This window comes from Leopardus geoffroyi, chromosome B4 (genome assembly GCF_018350155.1).
Source record: "Leopardus geoffroyi isolate Oge1 chromosome B4, O.geoffroyi_Oge1_pat1.0, whole genome shotgun sequence".
NCBI classification, from domain to species: domain Eukaryota; kingdom Metazoa; phylum Chordata; class Mammalia; order Carnivora; family Felidae; genus Leopardus; species Leopardus geoffroyi.
The window spans coordinates 897,404-910,479 of NC_059341.1; the positions used below are offsets into that span (position 1 = coordinate 897,404).

The window sequence follows — 13,076 nt, forward strand, 5'->3', positions numbered from 1 at the left end:
CAGCACAGAGCCAGCTTGGGATCCTCTCTCTCTGCCTCTCCCTCCTTAGAAATAAATAAATACACTTAAAAAAATAAAGTCTATTTAAAAAAAGGAAATACATTTTATTTTTTTAATATTTACTTATTTTAGAAAGAGAAACAGAGCAAGAGCGGGGGAGGGGCAGAGAGAGAGAGGGAGACACAGAATCTGAAGCAGGCTCCAGGCCCCGAGCTGTCAGCACAGAGCCTGATGCGGGACTCAAACTCATGAGCTGTGATATCATGACCTGAGTCGAAGTCAGACACTTAACCGACTGAGCCACCCAAGCTCAGGCCTTTAAAAAAAAAAGAAATACATTTTATATCACAGCCCACTACACACACACACACACACACACACACGCAGCAAGTCTCATGAAATATTGGTGATGGTAGCACAACACTATCAATGTGGTTAACGTCACTTCAAAATGGTTAAGACGGCACATTTTATATACATCTTGCCACAATTCTTTAAAGTTTCACGAAGTACTATTTATCCTACTTTGTGCAGTGTTCTCTGATGTCCTCTATCATGCTTTACTTTTGTTCATTCTAGTTGCAATATTTAAATCAATTTATGGGGGCGCCTGGGTGGCGCAGTCGGTTAAGCGTCCGACTTCAGCCAGGCCACGATCTCGCGGTCCGGGAGTTCGAGCCCCGCGTCGGGCTCTGGGCTGATGGCTCAGAGCCTGGAGCCTGTTTCCGATTCTGTGTCTCCCTCTCTCTCTCTGCCCCTCCCCCGTTCGTGCTCTGTCTCTCTCTGTCCCAAAAATAAATAAACGTTGAAAAAAAAAAATCAATTTATGACTCACCGTGGTCACAACTGCCATTGACTGGTACACAGGTGAACTGAGTGAGGGTGAGGGAACGGAAGCTTGTTCCTTGGCTTTCACACTGCTCCTGGGGCTCTTTGCTTTTCCAAAGCGTCTGAAACAGCATAATTTAAAAAAGTGAATAACACAAACTAATAACTCCCCATACACGCATGTATAATTCACTATGTGTAAAGGCTGCATTTGGAACCATATTTGGAAAAATATGACTTAATTGCATAGCTGTAAATTATATCTTAATTTGCAAATCTTTCCTTCTTCGATTTGAAATTTATAAGTATACGATTCTGTCGGTTACCGGTTTCATCTGTAGTGCTGACAGTTACCGTAAGTGTGTGAAGCGGGTGGATTTACTCTGTAGAGACAAACACTCAACTGCTGTGTCCACGGCCTGAGCTGGAGGTCTCTGCCACACACCATTGTTTCAAGACGTTTGGCTGTGACATCACGAAGGGAAAAGAAATGGCAGTATGAGGGAGTGAGGGCAGGGAGAAAGAGAGGTTTCCTCAATGGGGAGGACTGAGCGAGCACCGTGAGAGAGTGGGGAGCCCTGTGCAAGTCGGGCGAGCCTGCTCTACGGCTGTTCTCTGTCGTTTCTGTCCACATGACAGACTTCTGTCCAGCCATCCAAAGTGCTTTTATGCAATATTAATAATTATAAATATCATTTCTTTGCCACTTTGAATGTGTCAGGTGTTTCTCACACGCAGGATCTCCTATCCCCACAATGACACTGGAGTGTAAGTTACCACATCTATTAAAGGTGAACCCCAGAGATGCAAAATCATATGCCCAACATTCCCATGCCAGTGAGTAGACTGCAGACTAGAATTCCAGCGTCTGCACATTTTCCACAGCCCCGGGGTGTGCAAATCCCATCGTGGAAATTTCATATTTCACCCCGTGGAAACTTATTTTCTGTACCTTCCTTAGCATAACAAAGTGGAAGACAAGTAGTTTTCTACATAAAGAATCAACCAGACGTAGGCACCTGTGGGGCTCAGTAGGTTAAGTGTCTGACTCTTGACTTCGGCTCAGGTCATGATCTCATGGATCCTGGGTTCGAGCCCTGTGTTAGGCTTTGCACTGACAGCTCAGCTCCTGCTTGGAATTCTCTCTCTCCCTCTCTCTTCCTCTCTCTGCCTCTCTCTGCCCCTCCCCTGCTTATGCACACATGTTCCTTTCTCTCTCTCTTCCAAAATAAATAAATAAACATTTAAAAAAATTAACCAGGCAAGGGGCGCCTGGGTGGCGCAGTCGGTTAAGCGTCCGACTTCAGCCAGGTCACAATCTCGCGGTCCGGGAGTTCGAGCCCCGCGTCAGGCTCTGGGCTGATGGCTCAGAGCCTGGAGCCTGTTTCCGATTCTGTGTCTCCCTCTCTCTCTGCCCCTCCCCCGTTCATGCTCTGTCTCTCTCTGTCCCAAAAATAAATAAACGTTGAAAAAAAAATTTTTTTTAATTAACCAGGCTTAATATATTGCTGTCTGATAAAATTCAGTTAGTTGTAGTACCTTTACTCAGAGAACAATAGCTTCACTTCTCCCCAAAGACATTAATGTGTTCTGTCAGCACAACTCTGGTTATATAACCTTTACTGATGAAGATACAGGTTATTTTATTTTTATTTTAAGTTTATTTACTTATTTTGAGAGAGAGAGATGCTCAACCTGCTGAGCCACCCAGGCTTCCCAGATACAGGTTATTTTAGATCTGCTTGAAATTAGAATTCTGTTGAGCACCTGGGTGGCTCAGTCAGTTAAGCATCCGAGTCTTGATTTCAGCTCAGGTCATGATCTCATGGTTTGTGAGTTTGAGTCCCGAGTCAGGCTTGCTCTGTGCTTGTGATTCTCTCTCCCTATGAGAGAGTGCACCACTTGCACTGTCTCTGTCTCTTTCAAATTAAATACATAAACTTAAAGTTTTTTTAATTAAAAAAAATTAGAACTCTTCGTCTTGAGATCACCATATCCTAGTATATTTGCTTAAATGCAGGTGGATGTGGCTTTTCTTGATATGCTCCCCCTTCCTCCCCAAAAATCGGGACCATTCGATGAACACCTGTAAAGTCCCTATTTCGATCTTGAGTATGATGTTATTTGTTAAAGGGTGCACAACAAAATGCTTCTATTCTTGTAGGTAAACAAAAGAAATACTACATATGATACAGGCTATGTTCTCAAAGATATTGCAGTGTTTGGGGGAAGAGGAGACATTTATGAACCAGCCAACGTGTAACAAAATGGTAAATAATCAGAAGACAAAATGTGCCAAAAATAAGTGCCATCAATAACAGGGGTAGACGGAGGGTTAGAAATAAACCTGGTCCCGGTATAGAATTCTTTTTACAAATGCTGAATTCTATATGGCATTTTGTTACGAAGTTTGGCATTTATGTTTACGAGGTCTAGGGGGCTTTGGGGGTTTTGTTGTGTTTTGTTTTGTTTGTACTGTCTTCGTCTGATTTTGGTAGCGGGAGGATACTAGCCCATGAAATACTTGTTTCACGAAATGAATTGAGAGAGGTCCCCTCCTTTTCTGTCTCCTGGAAGAGATTACGTAGAATTGGAGTTAACTTGAAATGTTTGGTAGGGTGTGGCAGTGGAAATGTCTGGGCTGGAGGCGCTACTATTTGCTGCAAAGCGCTTGCTTTCCCCATGAGGCTTGATGGCGTGGCGGTGAGGGACACTCCAGGCCCGCATCACTTGAAATTGGCACGGACTAACTTGCTGAAGCTTTGACTATTCTTTGAAGTTCCTGCAGCGAGGTAGGTAGGTAGTGTTCGTGCACACCTATTTCCTTTGCCCATCATATCAATGTTGTGAAATCAACAGGGCGGGATTATCCTCACCCGTTAACTGTATTTCAGTTCAAGAAACGGGCTCAAAGGTTGAATGACTCATCCGTGCTCACTTAAGAAGGCAGGAAGGAGGAAGGGCATTTTGTTTCATGGTGGGTGACCTCCCTGAGCTGTCACTGGAAGAAGCAACTTCTCAAGGCTCTTAGCGACAACACAGGGGCATTCTGCCGGATGTTTAAGCCCAGTAGCAGAAGCACTCCTAGACACCCTGGTTTGCCCCGCGGTCGTTAAAATTTTGCTCACATCTCACTTGTATGAGACAAAAGGTCTGGCCTCATCTACTCCCCAAGACGTTTCCCCTTAGGTTACCTCCCCCTGTAAACAAGGTGGCATCTCACCTCGTCTGATGAGCAGAGAGGGTCGCTGGAGGCGGGCGGGAGGCGAGCACTCACTCTGTCCACACACAGCCCGCCCTCGCCCCACGTCTGCCGACCTTGACAGCGACCTGAGATGACGAGCTAGGAAGATGAGCAGGACGTCCGCAGCGCCAGCTACGCTCAGCGAAACGAGAGAAACCCGGAAGTACTACCTTACCCCACCTCTCCCGCCACCACACTCCCGGAAGTACCACCTCACACCACCTTGCCCCCGACCAAACCCGCCCGGAAGTACTACCTTAACCGCCCCCCCCGCCCGTCGCCCCACCCCACACCCGCCGGAAGTACTGCATTACCCCACCTTGCCCCCCACCGCACGCGGACACTCAGCCCTGCTTTACCTCTTAAGATTTCCCAAATCTCACCCATCCTTCGAAGTGGCGCTCGCACCTTACCTGCCTCTGACCGCCATCGTTCACGTGTTGCACGTGCTGCTTTGACGGTTAGCTCTGGGCTTTGGGGATCCGATCCTTCACGAGTTCATTCGCTGCGCAGCGCCGTGGGTTGAACGCAGAAGTTTCACAGGCCAGGGTCAGGCCAGGTGGCCTCCTCGCCAGGCCCTGGTCACGCCCAGCCACCCCTCCGCGGCCCCTCTCAGCAGCCTGAGCTGGACCCCTTATATTTAGAACTGATTCCTAACCAGCGCAAAGTGATGTCAGGGAGACGGGATCCGTTGCGTTTGAGCAATGACTGGCCCTGGCAGCATGGAGGGTGGAAAGTGAGCTGGGGTCTGGGGGCTGCCGGACGGATTCCCTCCCACCACTTTGTATGAACATCTTCAAGTACACGGCCACATGTGCCACCACCCATGTTCAACTGTGTTTATTCTATACCGTTCTCAGTGGTTTCTACTCACTTCCCCTCATGTGCGTGATTCCTTTTCCACTAAAGCAGCTCAGATGGAAGTCCGGGTGTGAGGTATTCTGGGGCCGGGCCCAGGCCTGGCGCCAAGGCGGGTGGGGTGCGGGCACCCGTGCTCATCTGAGTCCCGCGTGGCCGTGGCCTCGGCCCAGCCTCTCTCTCCACTTCCTGCTGAAGTCAGTCTTGCCCAGAAACCTGGCCTATTTGGCTCCCGCCGCGACACCCTCTGCCAGTCTTCCTCCCCTCCCCCGCCCTCCTTTCCTCCCCTCCTTTCCCGGAACTTGTGACAGCGCCTCCCTGCAGTTTCAAGGACCGCACGCTGTCTGTTTTTGCTGCCCTGACCCATATTCTTGTGGCCCTTTCCCGGGAGGTGTCCGCCTAGGTCAGATCTGAGCACTGCTCACTGGACGCTGGGTCGCACCCTCCTCCCAGACCCTGGTTTCCCCTCGTCCTCAGCTATGCAGGGCCCGGGGCTGTGGCCCCATGTGCTTTGAACTGAAGCGGCAGGGATTTGGACAGGGCAGGAATTCCTCCCAGCGGCCGTAGACATCACGAACGCAGCCATCTCTCTGTCTCCTCCGTGGCGGTTACCCCAAAATACCTTATTTCCCTTGCCAGACTCGAGCCTCCAGGTGGCATAGAGTGTGTCTTATGTGTTTTAAATCACCCATAGCATCCCACTCAGGAGAGGTGTTCGTGGGTTTCCTGAATTGGTGGACAGGGTTCGCCGGCACGAGTACAGAAGGAGTAGCTGTGGTCGCATGATCTTAGAACGACTGACGGGTTTGTGACGCGGATTTACTTTTGACTAAGAAGTTCAGGGTCTCCCAGCCACAAAGCAAGCACGGCTTACCTACGGAAAGGTAGGCAGCGTCCAAAGAAACGGGCACAGACACCGTGAAGAACTCGGGCTGCCCATGGAGCCAGGGCCTGGCCACGCCAGAGAAGGCCCGAGGCCGGATCGGTAGGAGGTGGGGACATTTGCCGCGGTTAGAAGCCTCCAGAACAATGTGATACAACCTGATCTGCGGACCAGGGTCTCGAGCGCAAAACACCTCGCTGGACTTTGAAAGGAGCCTGTGTCTCTTCTGAGGTGGCCTGTCAGGCCAGGCTCAGGGACCAGGCAGGGGCCAGTTTCTGTCCTGATGATTGACAGACAGCGCCTGGCTTTGGGCCGACCCTGGTGCCTCAGGCCAGGCCGCGGTGGCTGGCAGGTGTGGGACATCTGTAGGCCCAGATGAAAGCCCGCACAGAACACCTCTGGAGAGCTCTCTGTCCCACACGTCCCCCACCACAGGCACCTGTGCAGCTCAGCTGGGTGGACCGCCAGTGGCCGCAAGGCTTCACGGATGCCCGGGTCGCATGCGGCCACACTTCTAAGACGGCGCAGTCCAGCCCTGTCGAGACAGCAGGTGTTGGGGAAGGACAGGGAAACAGAGCACTTTGAGGCGGGGACAAGCGTGGCAGCGTGGCTGTGATGTGCCACAGGAGGGGTTGGGTCAGAACACTGTCCCGCACCCCGCTCTGCGTGAGGGACGTGAAGGACCCTCTCTCCCACAGCCCCTCCTCTGAGACGACCCAGCTGCCGGCCAGGAACGGCTGCAGGCCACCTCATGCAGCCTGGCGGCCAGGCGTGACGGGCCCAGTGGGGGACACACCGCCCTGCCCTAGCTGCCTGCCATGACAGTGAGCTCGACCAAGTCGCTTACCTTTTCTGCACCTGACTTTGCTCATCTGCAAAACGGGGATCCTAACATCTGCCTCAGCCAGCCGCCCAGGCACCCAAACAAGCCACTGTTGTATCAGCAGTCAAAACCCATCATTACCATTTGTTAGATATTTGGGGTGCTTTTCTTTAAGTTTAGATCTTTATATCTTTATTAATTTATATATTATATATAATAAACATATATATATATATATCCTATATATTTATTTTAAAGTTTATATCCACGCAAGTGGAGGACGGGTGGGGCGGGGGGGCGGACAGAGGATCTGAAGTGGGGTCTCCGCTGACAGAGGGTCTCTGCTGACGTGGGGCTTGAACTCACGAACTATGAGATCCTGACCTGAGCTGAAGTTGGATACTTAACCAACTGAGCCACCCAGGCATCTCTTGGTGTGTGTTTTTTTTTTTTAAGTTTATTTATTACTTATTTGAGAGAGAGAGAGAGAGAGAGAGAGCAAGCAAGCACAAGTGCGAGGGGGGCAGAGAGAGACAGAAAAAGGGAATCCCAAGCAGGCCCCACATTGTCAGCGCAGAGAGCCTGACTCGGGCCTCAGTCTCACGAACCATGACCTAAGCCGAAATCAAGCGTCAGCCGCTTGACTGACTGAGCCCCCCAGGCACCCCTGAACCACTTTGCCCATTAATACAATGAACTCTCATTTTGTCGTTGGGCTTTTTTCTTCTGTTCAGAGTTTCATCTTTGCCCGTAGTTGATACGCAGGACCAATAGAGAGTGATCCTCAGAACCGAAGCTCAGACTGCCCTGTAGACTGCAGGGAGGACGAAGGAAGACAGCAGAGTCGGCAGACCACTCAGCTGCACGGAAACCCGTGTCAGCCAGAGAGAAAGAGACCTCACTGTCTGTCTACACACCTGGATGGACCTCCAGCTGCCTCCGAGGCGTCTCAGATGCACACAAGCACCGACCCCAGGACTAGATCGTCAGCCGCGGGTGGAATGGCGCTAATTCAGAACTAGGCAAAAGCTTGAAAGAACGTTAACCTAATAGATCCTTCAGAAACACTCAGGACAATACATAAAGCAAAAATAGACTCCCAGTGGGAACGCCGGTACAAGCGAGAGTTACAAGGAACTTAAACACAATTTTTGGAAGACATAAATTATAACATCCAAGAAACAACTGAGTAACAGGATGGACTCAAATGTAAAACCTCCAGGATGTGTTTGTGTAAATCTCCAGCAAGAAAACATACACTAAAAACACAGAGACAGGGGCGCCTGGGTGGCTCAGTCGGTTGGGTGGCCGACTTCAGCTTAGGTCATGATCTCTCAGTCTGTGTGTTTGAGCCCACGTCAGGCTCTGTGCTGGCAGCTCAGAGCCTGGAGCCTGCTTCCGATTCTGTGTCTCCCTCTCTCTCTGCCCCTCCCCTGCTTGCTCTCTGTCTCTGTCTCTCTCTCAAATAATAAACATTAAACACACACACACACACACACACACACACACACGCACACACACACACAGACTAGACAAGTTTTCTGCTTCCGGTGATGCTGGGCTGGCTGATTCTGATCGATCCTCCCCCAGACACCTGAAAAGGCAGCAAATTAAAATATTCTGGAAAACATCTGGAGACCAAACAAGATGTGGGGAAGGATGGGAATTTGCCCCAGCTCTGCATGTACTTGCCACTGTGGAAGAGGTGGCCGAGAAGAAGGGGCTGGCTTTGACCCGGAGCGAGGGGTCCAGGCCTGCCATCACGGTAAGCCAGGAGCAAATCAGACTTCTGTGGCTACAGTTACTCTTAATACGTTGTCTTTTAACTTTTATATTAGGGTTGAAAATAACTTACACATGACGATGCGGTGTTCCATTGTTCTGTCCGTATACTTACCTCTACCAGTGGGAGTTTTGCTCTGCTGTGCTTTCGTGTTATGCTGTTTAGAGTGTTTCCATTTCAATTTGAGTAACTCCTTTGAGCGTTTTCTGTAAAGCAGATCTCATGGTAATGAAATCCCTCAGTTTTCTGCTTCTCTAGCAGAGACTTTATCTGTCCTCCATTGATCTGTCCTTCATCAATGTCCTTCATCGTCCTTCATTGCTAAGCTTTCCTTTCCACACTTGAATGTCTATCATCCTACTCTTTCCTGGCCTGGGAGGTTTCTGCTGAGAAATTTGCCTGTAGTCTCCTGGGGCGTTCCTTAAGTGCAACATGTCCTTTTTTTCTTGCTGATCCCAAAATCCTCTGTCTTTAACTTTTGACAGTTTAATAATAATGTGTCTTGGTGTAGACCTCTTTGTCTTCAATCTATTTGGGATCCTTTGGGCTTCATGAATCTGGATGTCTGTTTGTCCATTTTCTTCCCCAGATTTGGGAACATGGGGCATTATTTCTTTAAATAAACTTTCTACTCCTTTCTCTCTCTCTCCTCCTTAAGAGACTCTCAAAATGTGTATACAGTAGTCTCCCCTTATCCACCAGGGACACATTCCAAGACTCTCGGTGGATTCCAGAAATCACAGATAGTACCAAATCCTATGAATGCTATGTTTTTTCCTATACATACATACCTATGATAAAGTTTGATTTATAGATTAGGGACAGTAAAAGATTAATGACAATAACTAATAATTAAATAGAACAATTGTAACAATATGCTATAAAAATGTCGTGTGAAGGCACTCTCTCCAAATTTTTTTTTTTTTTTAATTTTTTTTTTCTTCAACGTTTTTATTTATTTTTGGGACAGAGAGAGACAGAGCATGAACAGGGGAGGGGCAGAGAGAGAGGGAGACACAGAATCGGAAACAGGCTCCAGGCTCTGAGCCATCAGCCCAGAGCCCGACGCGGGGCTCGAACTCACGGACCGCGAGATCGTGACCTGGCTGAAGTCGGACGCTTAACCGACTGCGCCACCCAGGCGCCCCTCTCCAAATTTTATTGTACCGTACCCACCCCTCTCCTCGTGATGACATGAGATGATAAGATGCTTACGCAATGAGATGAAGGGAGGTGAATGATGTCGGCGCTCTGACATAGCATGAGGCTGCTACTGCCCTCCTGGCGATACTTCAGAAGAAGGATCATCTGCTTCCAGGCTGCAGTTGACCACAGGAAATGGAAGCTGGATAAGGGGGGTGCCACTGGACTAGTGACTTTGACAGTGTTCCATAAATCCCCTGAGCTTTCTTCACTCTTCTTCATTCTATTTTGTCTTTGCAACTCCGAGCAGATAATTTCAAGTGGCTTGTCTTCGAGTTCACTGGTTCTTTCTCTAGCTTGCTCAAGTCAACTGTTGAAGCTCTCTGTTGAATTCTTCAGTTCTGCCATTGTATTCTGCACCTCCACAGTTTGTTTTTAAATAGTTTTTCTCTTTGTCTGCTGAACTTCTCATTTTGTTCGTGTCTTGTTGCCCTAATTTTTTTTGAGTTGTCTGTGTTCTCTTAGAGCTCGCTGAGCTTCTTTTTTTAAAAAATATTTTTAATGTTTATTTATTTTTGACAGAGAGAGAGAGAGAGAGAGAGAGAGTGGAGGAGGGTCAGAGAGAGAGGGAGCTGTGCTCCAGAGCTCCCACAGAGGTGTTATCATCCAAGGATAGTTGTTACGTTGTTCTGGGGTGGGGGACGAGGGCTGTGACCCCCTATTCTGCCATCTTGCTGTCATCACCTGCACCCCTCTCACATAACCTGCAGGGACTGTAGCCCTTGGGGGAGCCCCACACCACAGGCACCGGCTAGGCACCTAATGCACTGCCAGAGTCTTTCTCCCCGGCCCTACGACCTCATGAAATGAGAAACGTTTTTCTATCACTTGTGTCTTTCCTGAAATTACTTCCTTTTCTTTGGTGTTGATGCTGATTGAACAATACCAGTAATTGATAAACCTCTAAAAGTTTTTTTTAATGTTTACGTATTTATTTTTGAGAGATAAAAATTATCTCTTTTGAGATGTTTACGTATTTATTTTTGAGAGATAAAAATTATTTTTGAGAGAGAGAGAGAGCACAAGCAGGGGAGGAGGAGAGAAAGAGGGGGGCAGAGGATCTGAAGCAGGCTGTGAGCTGTCAGCGCAGAGCCCGATGCGGGGCTCAAATTCAGCAAACCCTGACATCACGACCTGAGCCGAAGTCAGACGCTTAAATGCTGAGCCGCCTGGCGCTTCATAAACCTCTCAAGCTTTCGTCATCTGATGCTGTTGTCACTCTTTGTGATTAAATGAGAGCTTTGACCCAGGTCATGGCTTTCTTAGTAGCATATTTCACTGCCTAGGCAACATGTTTCTTTACCTGTTGCCCAGGATGTGTTTCTTACTCCTTCGGTTTAAAAGAGCTTTGCTAACCTGCCCAACTTGCTGTAAAATCTGACGAGCTTAATCCTCCTGCCTGAAGCCAGAGCAGGAAATAAGCAAAGTAAACACTACGGAACAACTCAAATAACTTGAAACTGCACTGTTAATAATTTTTTAAAAATATAATCCTTTGAAATCCTGGCAAGAAGGAAAAATGTGTGAGGGTGTTTGCAACCTCAGATCTTAATTTCTCTCTCTTAATCCTGCCTGGTGCAGAGTGTTCCTGGCTGGCCAAGAAACCTCCCCCCACCCCTCGACTCAGGCCCCACAGCGTGCCTCTCCCACTTCACCTCCTCGCCATGCCTACCCGGCAGCCCTGCAGGGAGGGGCTCACACATGGCTCTGCAGGGGAGGAGGCTCCGAGCCAGGTTTCTGGCCTGCCCACCACGCCAGGCCCTCCTTTGTGCAACTGCCCTGGGAGCTGACTCAGACCACAGTTCTGCTTCCAAACTGCTGACCCCATGAACCCTGATGGACTGAATCAAATTATACACACAGCAACCCCGGCTGCTCCGTGTAATGGCAGCTTGGAGCCTGGTTCGCACCACAAAATACAAAGTCTGTACTTGTGTTACCAGAGTGCTTACAGAGCTCCCATCTACATGCCCGAGGCACTAGGCGGCATGGTCTAATGCAAAAGAATCTCTAAGTTATAATTTCATTCAGCCTGAAATGACAAGATCTAAGCAGGTTCCAACTGGACCTGCTTCCCTGTTGATGCCGGGCTGCGGGCCTCAGGTGTCTTCAGGATCCCAGAGTTTACATCTCTGGCCTCATCTGGACCCCGAGCTGTATGCACACATTGTCCTTTAGACTCCGTCATTTTGTGAAGAGAATAAACTGCAAATCAAAACACAAGCAAGCCTAAACCCCCAAGCCTCCAGACAGTTTGTAAACGTTCCTGACAACGGGAGAGTGAAAGCTGGTCTTCCTGGAGAGTCTGGAAATCGCCCTCCTCCCAACCGTTACCTACCGTTCCTCTCTCTCTCTCTGTCTCTCTGTCTCTCCCCTCCTCCACCGCAAATCAGCGCACCTGATCTCCTGTGTAAATCAGCACAGCAGACCCGTCACTGCGACACTTCCTTCCTTACCCTGAAATGCTTTTTAATGGATTTTCCTGATTACAAAGCAGCACATCCTCACCGCCATTCATGTGGAAAACACAGAAAAGCCCAAAGCAGAAAATAAAAACTTCCTATATCTACCGCTAAGGAATAAACATTCTTTAGTTGTTGATATAATGGCATGCGTGTTTGTTGTCCTGGGCGTTTAATGCTTGCAAAGTGGCCTTTCCACGGTCTGTGATACCTACTGCTCTATTTATTTATTTTTTATAATTTTTTAATGTTTGTTTTTGAGACAGAGTGTGAGTGGGGGAGGGGCAGAGAGAGAGGGAGACACAGAATCCGAAGCAGGCTCCAGGCTCCAAGCTGTCAGCACAGAGCCCGACGCGGGGCTCGAACCCGTGAACCGCGAGATCATGACCTGAGCCGAAGGCAGATGCTCAACCGATTGAGCCACGCAGGAGCCCATACCCACTGCTTTGTAAGTGGGACTGGATGTGTGGTAGTTTCTGGAAGCTTTCCTCAGAAGTCCACTTGGGACCAGGATGACGATGCCACCCCTTAAGGATGGAGGGACGTCCGGGTACCTGGGCTCCTGAGGATTTCCTGGAGCAGTGGTCCATCAGGCCTGGACTCCCCACATCCCTGCTTCTCCAGGCAAGGAAACGCCCCACGTCGTTCAGACCGCTCTCGTTCTGCGTCTCTCGCTCACTTCCAACCTGATCCTAACTGTTACTCTGCTATACTTGCCTGTCGAACACACGGAAATACCTGCCTTGGCCCCTCAAGTTGCCGTTAGCCTCTTCTTTTACTTGTGCACACATCCTCATTCGCACGCACTTCTGTTCGCTGCTGGCCAGGGCCCAGGGCAACTGTCGTGAGCAAGGCAGTCGAGGTCCTGGTCTGTGTGGAGTTACACTGCTGAGCAGGGGACGCTGCAAAAGTGAGTCTTTGGGATCATTCTGGGTGGTGGTAAGTCTGTGACGTAACCAAACTGGGGTGCGTGTTATTTTCCTTTTCTGCTG

General features: G+C 49.1%; 1 long non-coding RNA gene across 1 annotated transcript; it reads right to left on the minus strand.

The window, feature by feature from the left end:
* LOC123591407 lies at nt 1-4,215 on the minus strand. The gene is made up of 3 exons (XR_006709305.1): nt 4,052-4,215; nt 836-950; nt 1-44 (listed from the first exon to the last, which is right to left on the minus strand). It is a non-coding gene; the product is annotated as an uncharacterized LOC123591407 (long non-coding RNA).
* Nucleotides 4,216-13,076: the final 8,861 nt, after the last annotated feature.